A 15562-nucleotide genomic window follows, 5' to 3' on the forward strand; every position below is an offset into this window, starting at 1 on the left:
ACTTAAGTTTAGAATTTCTAGCCGCAAATTGTTGGTGTTATAGTTTCCAGCCTATATTGAGGTTTCATTTAATCTTTGTAAACCCAAATGAGGCTTTCAATTTCAATGAGAGTTTCTAGAACTCAATAACCGACAATTTTATATTTTCATTGAAATTCTAAATTCATTTATGGTTTCATCTGTGTTTTCATATCCAATTATCCATCATTTCTGGAACTCAATAACCGACACCATTGACCATTGGTGTTTTCATCAAGCTTTTAGTATGTTCTTGCGTTGTTAGTCATAGTCTAATCTTGTATGGATATGTGTTCCATGGTTTTTCTGGTGATAGAGAATATAGCAAAGGGAGATTGGTTGTGATACATAATAAGGGTGTACAAAAAATAATTCATTTGATTTAAATATTTATAAAAAGTACTTAAATTATAACAAAGTGATGATAACATTTTGTTTACTTTTGAACTTTGAAATGTATGTTTTTAATTCTTTTTAATATAACGAATTGTTATTGTATTTATGTTAGGAAACCTGTAACTTTGAACTTTAACTTTGAAGTGTATGTTTCTTCAAGTATCATATTTTGGTTAAACTTTCAATTTTGAATATTTGAAGTATATTTTGAAATATATGTTTTTAAAATACTTAATGAATGTTAATTTGGTTAGTTGTCATGAATGTAAAATTTCATGAATATTGGGTGTTCATCGGATAAATTTGGCTGGTTGTAATGGATGTAAAGTTGGATGAATATTAGGTGTAAACTTGATAGATTTGATTGGATATATTGGATATCTAACATTAAATATCCAATGGAGAAAACTCATCTAATCCAATTTTTAATTGGACCGGTTCAGTTCGGTTGTCAATAGTTAATTGGATGGATCAGTCGATAATAGTTGACAATATCTGATATCCAATGGATGATTAGATTGGATCGTTTGTATAAAAGAACATTTGATATCCAAAAATAAATTGTACAATTTCAAGAGCTTTAGGAGCATTGCACATATAAATTGATTCGGAATTTCAAAAAGTTTTTGGGAGCTTTTGTGTAAGCACTAGTGATATTCGATTAAAATGATAGGTTTTAAACAACATTAGTGAATTTAAAATTTCAAAAAGCTTTTGGGAACTTTTAATATTCGATTAAAATGATAGGTATTGAGCTACATTAGTGAATTTAATGTTAAATTGTGTAGAAATAATCATATATTATATACGGGACATAGTTTATTACCTTAACAAACTATTAAACCTAGAAAATACTCACTTCAAATGTCAGTTGATTCACTAGACAAAAACAACACATAATTCCTAAAAGATGGTTTGGTTGATGAGTTCAACAACTTACTTTAAAGTTCGAAGGGAAAATAACTTATGAGGGTAACCGAATTTTGATTTTGTTCATATTTAGGTTGTGTTTAGTGCGTTACAGCTAGCTTATTTTTCGAGCTTTTTAATGTTGTCGTGTTTGGTAAGTCAAAAAGTAGCTTATAAGCTATCTTATAAACTAGCTTTTTGAAAAGCTATTTAGACTAGTTTTTTAGAAACTTTTTTAAAATTTTTCAAATACACCCCTTAATTAATTATAGAAACACATACTCTTACATGTTTTTTTATGTAATTTTATATATTTCAGTTAGCTTTTCAGCTAGTTTTATCAAACGTTATTTTTTATCAATTAGTTTTTCAACTATCAGCTAGCTTTTCAGCTAGTAAGCCAAACATAATCTTAATCACTTTTTTACACCATTTACTAGTAAACTTATTTTTGTGTTTAAAAAATATATTATTATTATCCATTATTGTGAGTCATAAGGGTATTTTTTAAACACTAAAAATAAGTTCACTAGTAAATTATATACAAAAACAAAAAAGTGACTATACAAGTAAAATTGTGTTACCTCGTAGTCCATTATTTCTTCTTAATCTTTTATTTTAATTTTGTTAAAAAAATCCTTTAATTTGTAATTCATTTTTATAAAAAATTATTTTGTAAATCTTTTTTAAAATCTCTTCTCGTCTTGATAAAAAATAATTAATCACTAAAATGCGATTTATCAACCATCGTAATTATAATAAATAGAAATTACTATGATGATCATTCAAACATTATATTCAAACTTTTTCAAGCTTTTTCTAGTATCTTATCATTTGGAAGTTCAGTCTTTTTCAAGCTTTCGCAAACAAGAATGTCAAGTGGATAGGAACATCAAACACTTGTACAGTGATACATAAAAGTTTAAGAACATTATCTTCCAAACTTAGAACATTAAACACCAACCCTTTGTTAAAATCTCAAAAGTTTAGGAATAATATTTTTTCTCTTTCGTAACTTTGTGTCTCGCTCAAATGTTGGTACAAGTATTTGATGTTAATATCCACTTGACATTCTTGCTAGTGAAAAAAAAATTGAACTAAAACTCACAATTAATCGCTTAATTGCTTTTATCGGTATAAGAAGGAGATTAAAATAGACTTATGGGATATAGTTTTATAAATATTTATATTAAAATATTTGTATTTATAAATAAGTTTTCCTAAGTTTGAATTCCAAATTTCTACTTGCAAAGAACACCCATGTTTACATTTTTATTTTTTGTAGCACAACTACGCTCTTCTTGTAGAGAAGGCCCCTTAACTTCATTATTACAAATAATGCTCTTGTAAAAGTTATAAAAGACATCTTACATAAATTTAAAATTTTAGAAACAAATCGTTAATATGATTTATTTACAAAATAATATTAATTACGAAGGAAACCAGACATTTAGAATGTCACAAATCGGCAACGATCAAAAACTCAATAATAGACTAATAGTTACCAATAACAATAACAACAGATTATCAACAAATCGTCTTGTAACAACAAAACAGATTTATGTTGACCCAAGTCCAAAACAAATGAACAGAAATTATAAATAAATAAATAAAGATTTACAAATTACAAGAACAGTTGTCAGCGGACGGATTAAATATCTACTGCTGTAGCGAATTGAAATCCTCACTTGATGCGACAACTTATAGTATATATGTTTGCGACATAAACCAAAAAAGATTCAGGAGGATCAATGAATTTAGGATAATGTCGTGAATGCTATGTTAAATATAATAAAATTATTTGCTTGAATAGTTGCCCTTCATTTTTAAATCAAGGGAAAATGATTTGTCAAAAGGCAAAATTATTTGCTTTGAATAGTTATCTTTTCGTCTTGTTCATATTTAGGTAATGTTTTTCTGTATATCTTTGAGATTTGACCACTTAATTTGTTAAATTTGTTCATATATTATCATTGTAATCTGCTATATAGCAAATGATAATGATAATATATAAACACATTTAACAAGTTAAATAATCAAATGAATACAAAAATAAAAGTTGCTTAAATATGAATAATTTTCTTTTATAAATTTCTTAAGATGTTTTATAATTTCTTACAATATTTTTTTCTTATAGGTTTTTCTAAGAGCATTGAGTGTGAGCAATAAGATGCAACACCAAATTGTGTTCACATGCCATAAAAATAAATGATGTTATAACACCAAGTGGAGAAATAGTTTCCTTGTTATAACACCAACTTTTTGAAAATAAATATGTTTTATTTTTTATTTTTTTGTCGAATTTGGTTTTTTTTCCTTTTTTGTTTTTTCCCTTTTTACGTTTTTTTAATCACTAAAATGAATATATTTTTATACAACATAAAACTAAAAAAAAAAAAAAAAAAAAAAAAAAAAAAAAAAAAACATAATATTTAAAATCTAAAATTACGATTACAATTAAAAAAACATAAAATGACGATGTTTCAGGCGTCAAACCCTCATCGCCCGTCCGAAGAATTGATAACTGATGTGTCATTAGTTCTCTCTCTTTTTGTTCATGCTTCTCCCGTGTCTGCCTTTCTAGGAACTCCAAATGACGACGTTTCAAGTCATTTTTTTCTTTTATTAATAAATTGTGTTCATCGAATTTCGCTCTCATTTTCGCCGCCTCTTTTGCTTTCGCCTCAACCTCCTCCACATGTCTTGCAGCACCTCGCTTATATCGCGTCCGGGCGGTCGTTGTGGTGGGGATATCTCCTCGATATCATCTGGGATCTCATCGGTGTCGGCATTTAGGTCGATGAGAGTCCGTGCGTCCGACACGTCGACCAAGCTGATCAAATTGCGAGACCTTTTGGATTAAACCTCCAACGATGTAGGCATTTTATTCCACTTTGGATCCGCTCTCAACAACACCCATGATTTCTCAAACTCGAAAACATGTCTCATTTCGACCTGATATTGTTCTTTTGCAGATTTGAACAAATCGAAGTCCTTTCCGCTTTGCTGTTGCGCCTCAAGTCGGTTGTAAATACCGTTGAATTTGTTACACCGCTTAGTTATTTGACTCCATTTGCTACTTAATATGTCATTGTTGCGATACGGTTTTTTCTTCAAAATAGCGTGAAATTTGTCGTGCACCTCCCCCAATAAGCTCCTTTATTCATTCCATTTCCACGGCGTTCATCTTTTGAAGTCATACACCATGTCGTCGTCAAAGCATATTCCTTCTCCGGTGTCCACCATTGTGGAACGTCTGCATTATCCGTTTCAACTGCTATCGATTTCCTATTCGTTTTTCCTTTCCTTTTCCCTCTCCTACTACTTCACGCTTCCACTTCAACCAATGGTTGTGTTGTAGGTGGTGGTTGGTTGGTTGTTGCATTAAACCAAAAGTGGGGAAAAGATTTTGTTGTAAATTTATGTTTTGACTAAATAGATTTTGTTGAATGTAAGGTGAGTTGAGAAATTGCAGTGGTGGTGAAGCGGGATTGAAAGCGGCGCCTTGGTAATGGATTTGTGGTGATCCTTGAGACGATAAAAATGTTGAAATAATTTTCATAACCCGCAAATCCGAGAGGCGAAGTTGTGTTTGGTTGTGTGTTTGGGTTTGATGATGGAGGGGGTGTTTGAGTTTTGATCCATTTTTTGATTAAGAAAATGTATAAAATATAGAGAGAATGAGAGAAAGATGTAAAAGTTGAATTGAAATGAGTATTTATATAACGTTAAAAAAGTAATTTTTTTTATTTTAAATATTGACAGTTTGCAACGGTCATTACCCCCAACGTATACTTTTTTCGTTGTTTCAATACGTCATAACGGGCACTAGAATTGGCTTAACGAGCTGCAAGGAAAAAAAGGGGGGGGGGGGGGGGGGGGGCGGTGTTCCCCCTGTTACAACGCCATTTTGGCGGTCCACGTCAACTCATAACGAGCAAAACAATACCCATACCATTCAGTCTAATACAATATTTTAAACTTTCTTTATAATTTTTTTTATACTCTCATATAATTTTAATACAAATGCTTTTAAACCAAATATTTTATAAATATTTTAAAATTTTCTTACAAGTTTTAAACTTTTTTTTTACATTTTGTTATATATATATATATATATATATATATATATATATATATATATATATATATATATATATATATATATATATATATATAACAAATTGATATTTTTAAAGTTTTTTACATATTTTATATGATAATTTTATACTTTTTTATAACATTTTAAAATACTTTCGTTAGATACTAGTTTAAAGCTTTGTATTAAAAAATTAAAAGTTTATAAATTTGTAATTTAAAAGTATTAAAAAGTGGTATTAATTTTAAAACATTTAGATTATATATATAAATATTTTTTTGCTACGTAGTATTTTCTTTTTATTTTTTTAAAAGACCATCCATTATATATATATATATATATATATATATATATATATATATAATTTCACAAAACAAAAATGTTTTTTATTAATTTAAAATGTAAAGTTTAGAATTGATCAATATTTAATTAACTTTTAGAATATTATGGATACTTTAAAAATAACGTTTTGAAAAAAAATAAAAAATAAAAACAAATATGAAAAATTAAATCGCTACTAAAATTAGGTAAGAAATTGGGAGTTTGATTGCTTTAAACTTTTCTTTTCTCCAAAAATTGTGGTGGCGTTTTCCTAACAATAATAATCTTATTTGTGTCGTGATTACTGTAATATCCTGATGTCAATGTAATTAAATATCGGCCCTATGTTTGAATAATGTTGTATTTTTATCCCTTGGAATTGGAAAAGATTACATGAATGGCCTTTACTAGCATTATGGTAATTTGGGCTTTGGGTTGGTACGCTGGGCGTACGAAGCATACGATGAGCGTACTAAGGCGGACCCTAGTACTCTGGGGCGTACCCACATGATGTCCAAACCCTAATTGTTAGGGTTTTGGCCCTATATGAACTTCATTATAACCTCATGTCCCATTCCTTCTTCATCCTCCCTCTATAAGAACAACCCTAAGAAAACCCTAAGTGAAAGAGTGTGTTTTTGAAGCCCATTTGAGTGTTTAGAATGTTCTTAAAGGAGAAAATTGTGGTGTGAAGAGCTTGGAATTGGGAAGCACCTTGGATATGTGATTTCTTCCTTGATAGCAACCTCCAAAAGGTAAAAGGTTGGCATTTTGATCACTCCATCTTATTGACCTAGACTCTTGCTCTTTTAAGATACTTTTTGGTCCCAAAGTGGTGATTCTTGAGCATGGAATGTTCTTGACCTAATAAGTCGTCCTTTCAGACCTTATGGAGGGTCTTGAGTCATAAAAATATAGTTTTGTTGGTTAGTTTTGCTCCATGCATTCTTTAGATGGTCTTAATGCATTAAGATGTTGTACTTTGGAGTATTGGACACTTAATGGACATGCAAAGTCATAAAGTTGAAAACTTTTATGACTCTCTATGGTATTTTAGCCTTAGATCTGGTAGTTGAATGTGAGAACTTAACACATTAAGTTATTAATGTGTTTTTGGGAAGATTGGGTGTACGCCCTGCGTAATCTGAGTACGCAGCGCGTACGTGGTCAACTTCCCCAATGGTGGTCAATGCTCGAGTACACCCCGCATACTTCTGGAGTACGCCCCGCATACGCACCCTGAGTTGACTCAGTTGCGGTTGTTTTGACCAGATTGGCTTTAACTTTGACCAAGGGTGACCCAGTTTGACTTGAGTGTATTTTGGAGTGTGTTTGAGAATTGGTCATCTAGATGGATAGGTGTCGGTCAGAGCTGAGATTCGAAGTTGGGACCTCATCAGCTATTTTTCAGATTGATAGGTGAGTCTTCCTCACTGTACTTACAGGTCGAAGGCACCAACGCCGACCTAGTTGAATTTATATCATGTTACATGATAGTATGTTGTTATACTATAGAGATCTATTAGATCGGTATCTTGGTATATAGGATGTTAGCATGCGGTAGTGATCTGTAAGTCTGCATGTTTGTCTGATGTCTGGTTATATGTTTATTTGTTATGTGTATGTCGACATGTTATGGTTGGTTGGGTTGAGGCGGTCCTATTTTTTGTTGAAGACCAAGATACCCAGAGCGGTCTGGATAAACCGTAGGCCCTGAAAGGTAGTCCAGTCAGGTAAAAGACCCGACAGGCGGACTGGATATGCTATAGGCCCTGCGAGGCGGTCCAGTCATGCCGAAGGCTCGAGAGCGGTCCAGATAGGTTGTAGGCCCTACGAGGCGGTCCAGTCGGGCTGAAGGCTCGATTATGCATGTTGTTGTTTGGTATGTTTTATATGGTGGTACTTGGGGGGGTGGGGGGACTCACTAAGCTTTGGCTTACGGTTTAGTTTGTTGTTTCAGGTACTTTTGATGATCGCGGGAAGGCGAAGGCGTAACCGTACACATCCTATATTTTTTTTTATGTTGTTGATCTTGAGAGACTCTGATTTTAAATAATATTTTTGGAAACAATGATTTTGTAAACACTTCTATTAGTAAAAGGGTCGTTTTAAAAAAGTTTTAATTTATTGTGATTTTGAGATATTACAATTGTAAAAGCTATATATCAGGATTATAGTGGTTTTGGTTGTGGTAGCGATAAGTTGACAAGTTCGGCTCCTTAGGTGAGAATCCTAGCTTTTGTGTCGAAGCTAGAGGAAAAGCAAGTTTTTTTTCAAATCAAGTAGTCAGAAAAAAAGATTGTTAATGGTACTTCTAGTAAATTCATAACTGAAAACTGGATTGGATATTATAAATTGGCGGATCTTTTCCCGTAATCGTATCAGTTAGAGAACGATAAATATTGTCTGATTTCATATCAGAAATTGGGTGTTGATTGGGTTTAGCAGTGGCGTCAAAATATAAGAGGATGTGTGGAGGAATCTTAATTTATTGGTTTGATTTTGATGGTTAACGATGTTGTTCTTTCTGATCAGATTGATGGGTGGATTTGAAATTTAGGCTTGTCATGTGAGTTTTTTTGTCTCATTTTTAAGGAGATGGATTGATAAATGCATTCTTCCTTCCATTGATACGCACACTAGATGAATAGATTCTTTACTCGTAAAGTAAATATTTTGGTATGGAGAATTAGAATGGATAGACTTCCTTCTCTTATAAATCTTGCTCTCAGGGGAGTGGATGTTTCTTCTACTCTTTATCTAGTATGTAATTTAGAAGTTGAGAAACTTAGTCATCTTTTTCTCATATGTGAGGTGACAGCTAGAACGTGGGATGGAGTTTTTAGATGGCTTGACATTCAAGTTGTCCAATTTTCTTCCATTATCCGCTATTTGATTATGTTGATGCCTTGTATTTTTGTCATATAAAGAAGATTGATATTGATGCGGTTGTGGGTACTACTCTATGGTATATTTGGCGGTTTAGGAATGACAATATTTTTGCTGGTGGAAAGTTTAAAAGAAGGGATATTTTAGATTCGATTTGTGAGTTTTCTTTCTTACGATTTAGCAATATAAATAGGAATTGCTCTTTTAATTGGACTTGTTGGTTGCAATGTCCTGTTAAACTCTTTGTAATTGTTTGTTTTTTCTAGCTTCTTGCTAGTGTTTTTTTCTTAATTTTAAGTTGGTTGCATCCAAAAAAAATGCTTAAACTTCAATCAAAATCAAAATCTTGAACTAGAATATAAAACTAAACTTGAAATCACAATTCTAAAACCAAATTGGAATCCAGGGCATCGTTGTTAAGGCAACGTCGGATATGGAGATTTGGGAGATGAATGCATCATTTGGATATAACCATTCTCTTTAAGGCGGCACCAAAGATGGAGATTGAGGAGATGAAGTTGTGCCGAAAATGGGCAATAGACAGATGAAGGCGACACATCGATATATGACTCCATCGTCTTGAAAGCAATGCTAGAGATGGAGATCGATGAGATACAAGCGGCAACGAACAATGGATAGATGAAGGTGATGATGAGTTTTCTCCAACCAAATGTGGTAGTTCCTTATATATATATATATATATATATATATATATATATATATATATATATATATATATATAGATAGAGAGAGAGAGAGAGAGAAAGAGAGAGAGAGAGAGAGAGTTATGTTCCAATGAGAACATTTGAGAACATTTTTTAGACTCTCGGTATATCTCTCTTATATATATATATATATATATATATATATATATATATATATATATATATATACATCCCTCTCTTATCTTTCTCTCTCTACATATCTATCTCATCATTCTCTCTCTCTACATATCTTTCGAGACCACCATCACCATCAACGGACGTCCACTGTAATGACGCCAGAACCACCCTAACGTCGCCAGAACTACCTTAACGTCACTGGAATCATTGTAATGATGTCGAAATCACACTAATTTCGTCGGAATCATCGATCTGCTACTTCATTCTCTTTGGATCTTTTTGGTTTCCCGATATCATTTCTCGATCTCCAAGTCTGCTTATTGTCATCTCCGTCCTTCACATACTACCTCCTCTACATCTTCACGTAATGTCCTTTATTTCTTACACATATTTGTTCTTATCAGTTCTAAATGACGTCAAATACATACTTGTTGGATGATTAGTGATTCTTGTTGTTATTGTTGCTTCATTACTCTTTCATTTGGGGTAATTAACTTCTATCTTGTTTCATATAATCTCATAGACATTGGGACAACTTACAAATTTTTTATGAACACCAAGTGTTCGATGAAATGCCTCAATGAAAAAACCTCTACAAATAAATCATGAATAAGGTTGTGTATTTATTGTTGCAGTTTGTAGGTGCTTGTTTATGGTTTTTTTGTTGAAACAACATCAATTTGATGTCTCTGTATAATTTGCCTCTGTTTTTCTTACTGGACTTCATTTCCTCAAAGTGACATTTTATATGAAAATCCTTATCTTTGAACCCTCATTAAGCCAAACATTAAGTCCCTTAGGTTGAATTGAATTTCACATATCTATAGCCTAATAAGTAACCAACAATCTTGTTAAAAGTGATAAACTTAAGGCTTAACCATTAATTACTTAATAGAACACCAAAAATGATTTAGAAGATATTATGATCAATTTTCCCAAATCTGTCCTCCAAATTCCAAAATCCGTGCAAGTCAATACGAACATCTAAAAATCATGAGACTTAGTTTTCTGGAAATCTTAGTGTGCCTACTTTCTTCGAACTTTGAATCACATTTTGAAATTCCAAATCCTTAAGGGGTAAAATTGGTAATCTTCTCAGTCTGGTCCATGCTGTCACAGATTTCATGCACTGTCTTCAAAAAATCATAATAAATTCATCATAACTCCAAATGCCAAAATTCCAAAGCCTATAGTTATATATGGATGTATAGTTTCCAACATATAAAGGTACTGATTTAATTCTTAGTATATTGATATATTTTATTCTAATAGTGTTGAGTGGTCCAGAATGTGACAGCTAAAAGTTACCAACTTGTAAATTTAATATAAAATAAGCCAAAAATCATTGGAATGAGATATTTATATTTCTGAAAAGATAAAAGGGGTAACTTTACCAATATAACTTTTTCAGAATTTAATAATGGGTTGAAAGGTAAGAAAACATATCCCGAACAGTTGGACTACAATAAAAGAGAAAATAAGGAAATATGTACATAAGTTTTATAAGATTAATACAACAAACAAAAGCTAAATAATGTTAGAGTCAATAGTTGTTCTCATTTATTTTATCACATGTGATTATATGTATAATCATATGTGATTAAGTACATGAGCACAACTATTGAATCGAGAATGGAAAAATGAATCTTGTCCCCCTAAAATCATATGTGATTAAATACATACAAACATACATACATACATACATACATACATACATACATACATATATATATATATAATTACATGTGATTAATTACACAAAAGCAATTATTCAGTCGAAACCGCAAAAATAAATGATGTCTACATAAATCATATCTGATTAAATACATATAATCACATGTGATTATATGTATCCAATCATATATGATTTATGTGGATGAGATTCATTGTCACATTCTCGATTCAATAATTATTCTTTGTCCACTGTAATCATATGTGATTAAATACATATATAATCATATGTGATTATATGTATCTAGTCACATATGATTTATACGGACAAAAAATAATGATGTCTATCTAAATCATATGTGATTAGATACATATAATCACATATGATTATATACACAAGAACAACTATTGAATCGAGAACACAAAGATAAATATTGTCCTTATATATCATATGTGATAAAATGCATATAATCACATGTGATTATATATATCTAATCACATATGATTTATGTGACATAATTCATTTTTGCTTTGTTGATTCAATAGTTGTTCTCATGGATATTATCACATGTTATTATAGGTATAATTGTATGTGATTAAGTATATGAGCACTATTGAATCGAGAAGGAAAAAATAAATCTTGTCAACCTCAAATCGTACGTGATTATATACATATAATCACATGAGATTAATTACACAAACGCAATTATTTAGTCGAAACCGAAAAAATAAATGATGTCTACATAAATCATATCTGATTAAATAAATATAATTGTTGGATTAGTGTCTAAGTCCATAACTATTTTGGTATGTACTTGACCCGATGGTGCATGGTCCTTTTGGGTTGTCTTCACCAAAGCAACTTGATAGGATGAATTATGGAGAGAAAGGATTAAATATGATTTATTAATATATTATGAGAATAATATATTAAAGGAGAAATCATATTGTTTAATTAATATTAGTCAATAATTAATTGGTAATTAGTTTTGTGACTAAAAGAGATTAATTAAACTTAAGGGACTAGAATTGTAAATATAAGATAATTGCAATTTGGGCCATGGATTGTCTTAAATCAAGAGGTGGACGAATTCTTATGGGAAGCCCATAAGGAAATCGTCCAAGGGGCTTGATTAAAGGAGTCTATGGGTTGCTTAGGGCTTAAGCAACCAAATTAGGGTTTCCTTGTTAGATAACCCTAATAGCCTCACTATATATAGAACCCTTAAGGCTAAAAAACGTGGACAATCAAACTTCTAGGGCTTTCACACGGTTTTGGAAGCCTCCATCTTCTCTCCTCTTCATCCTCTTGCTTATGGTGTTTGTGAACCATTAGAGGAGTGACACTTGTGACTCTAAGCCTTCCAAAGTCAATTCAAGGAGGAATTGGGATTGTTATTGCTACATAACAATCAAGGTAATATCATAAACCTAATTATATGTTAATATTGATTTCCATATGCTAGAATTAGGGTTTATAGTCTTGGATTCAAAGCATGTACAATAGAGAAACCTAGATCCAAGCATTAGGGTTTGTATGAGCACATAGGATGTCTTATGACCAAAACCCATCAGTGGTATCAGAGCCTAGCTTGGTTTCAATTGTATTGATGCATTGTATAATTGGAAAATTCGTTTTTTGGGTTTCTGGAGGCTGGACTCGCCAATTCCATGGCTGAACTCGCCGAGTCAACTCGTCAGATGGAGGGTATTTCGGGTTTTCTTGCTGTTTTTGCTTATGGATAGTTACCTTATCATGTTAGATCAATATTAATCCGATTATATGATATATTTGACTATAATTTTGATCTAATTGAAGATATTTATCAATTAATAAGATAATTGTTTCCTTATGTGATAATTGATTAATTATTTTGAGTAAATTGATAAATTGTTTTGAAGAAATCATTAAATAAATTAAATATGGATAATTATATGATTAATTGTTAATTTAGATTATTTGTTATTTGATCCTTGTTGTTATGAAAAGTTTCATATTTTGCCCTTTAGGTTTTATAGTTTAAATTTGAACCCAAAAGTTTTGTTGTTTTGAAATTTAAATAGTTGAAACCCTAATGTTTTGAAAAAGGTTTCAAAACTTGCCCTTAAGTTTTGGAATTTAAATTTTGATTAAATGGTTTAATTTTGATGTATATTTAAATTCTAAACCCTAATGTGTTGAAATGTTTCAAAACTTGCCCTCAAGTTTTGGAATTTAAAAGTTGATTAAAAGTTTAATTAGGAATGTTAAATTCTAAAACTCTAGTATTGTTTTGAAAAAGTTCAAATCACACCCTTATGGTTTTATTAATTAATTAAGGTGTATAATTAAAAGAAGTTTAATAAATCCATAAAAGTTTAGGTTTACAATTTAATTGAATTAAAAGTATAATTGTTAAATTAGACCACCTGGTATTTTAAAAGTATAAAATACACCCTATACTATGTATATAACATTAAAGGTATAACATTATATATATGTATGAGTAAAAGTCAGTCTTACCGTTAGTAGGCCTTATTTACGAAGCTGGTCTATAAGGGGTGTTTAAGGAAATTGCCTATAAAATGGCGATTGAATGGGTATCCACTCTTACCCACCGCACTCTTGACTAGTGGAGGGTCGTTAGCCGAATGGGTAGGATAGGACAAAACCTTCCATTATAAGTATAATGAAGTATAAAAGTAACTAAATGTTTTCATAAAATTCCCAATCTCAGTTACTTAGGCAAAAGTGAATTGATGCAATTCCATGAAATTACACTTTGTGCCCTTGCGAAGACGTTAGTGAAGCGTGTGTGGTTTATCGGTACACTAAATGGTTCTAAGCAAAGGTAGCAAAGGGTGACTCAATGTTTGTCATAGTTCGGTGGAGCGTGTGTGGTTTACCGGCACATCGAATAGGTGACTGTAACATGTGAGGGCACCATGTAAGTTTGCATGGTTATTCACACCCGCTTTGTGATCCTCGGCATCCCAGTCACAAACTAGAGGGGCATATCGAGATTTAAACATGCCATTGAAAGTTCAATGAATCTCAAAGGATCTAGGAGTTTTCATAGATTTAAAACTTAAATTTCTTTTTCATTTTTCATGGTGGAAATTAGTGAATCGTCATTCACTTACCTTCAAATATTCTGCAATTAGGGTTACGGCATCCCTCTCCCAAGTTGTAGAATATTGTGTTGGGTCCTAGCCTTAGTATTTCATTTGGGTGATTTACTAAGGACTCAATCTATCAACTAACTTGAATTCGTTTTTCTCCCGTTTTGTAGATGTCAAAGTTTGACAACTATGGTCTTCTCAAATCCCGTGGAACAAGCATTCCACGTGAAGATGATATTCCACGATTTGATCGAGGAACAAGAAATCATGCTTCACTTCCTCTACCTCCTCCAATTATTCTCCCTAACCCACAAGTTCAAAGGCTTGAAAAGTTCAAGATCACTCAAGCCCTTTTGGCAAGTAAACATAAAGAAGGAAAGTCTGTGTGTGCACACGTCCAAGGGATGAAGTCACACATTGATAGGTAAAGAATGTTGGGATCCGTTGTCTGTGAGGAAATGGCTGTTGATTGGGTTCTTCAGTCACTTCCCAACTCATATAGTGAGTTCGTAAGAGAGTACTATATGATGAACTACGACGTGACCCTTATAGATCTCACCTATATGCTTATTGCTGCTGAATCTGCAAAGTTGATTGGTGAATCTGCCTTCGAGACCTCTATGGATATAGACAATGGCAACGAAAGACATGCTATGATCGAAAAGTTTGATCATAAGAGAAAGGCGATGTCTGAAGTAGTTCCATGTCCTATTCCAAAAGAGTCGATTTGCTTTTTGTAACAGCCCGGATTTTCAGGTATCCTTTATGCTTATAAATTTTGATGTTTTGTGAGGGGACTCGGCGAGTTGGAGCTTAGACTCGCCGAGTAGGATCGTGATTCTGGACGCGGGTTCGCGCCTGGACTCAGCGAGTCCAAGGTATGGACTCGGCGAGTCCGTGTTGTTTAATGAAACCCTAATTTCTCGGGTTTGGGACCTATTTAAAGGGCCTTTAGGCCGTCATTTGTGCTCACCAGTCCCTTGAGTGAAACCCTAGCGAGTGTGAGCGTTTGGAGCAAAGTAGGAAGCCATTATTGACCTTGGAGGTGTCATCTTGCAAGGGAAAGGGAGAATCAACTAAGGGAAAGCAAGAGAAGCTACTTCCTGAGGGTTTGGGGTCCAGAACATCACATTTGAGGTACTATCTTCGAGCTATTCTCTGCTATGTTGATGTTTATATTGATTTAGGGCTTATTGAGCCCTTTTGTGGCTAGATCTAGTGCTTCCTTGGTCCCTTAAGCGATTTAGATTATAGATCTGGACCCTTGGAGGTCCATAGTGTCCCTTTGCCCAAGCTTTTTGTGAATCCATGGGGG

This window comes from Lactuca serriola, chromosome 6 (assembly GCF_051521515.1).
Source record: "Lactuca serriola cultivar US96UC23 chromosome 6, Lser_US96UC23_V15, whole genome shotgun sequence".
NCBI classification, from domain to species: domain Eukaryota; kingdom Viridiplantae; phylum Streptophyta; class Magnoliopsida; order Asterales; family Asteraceae; genus Lactuca; species Lactuca serriola.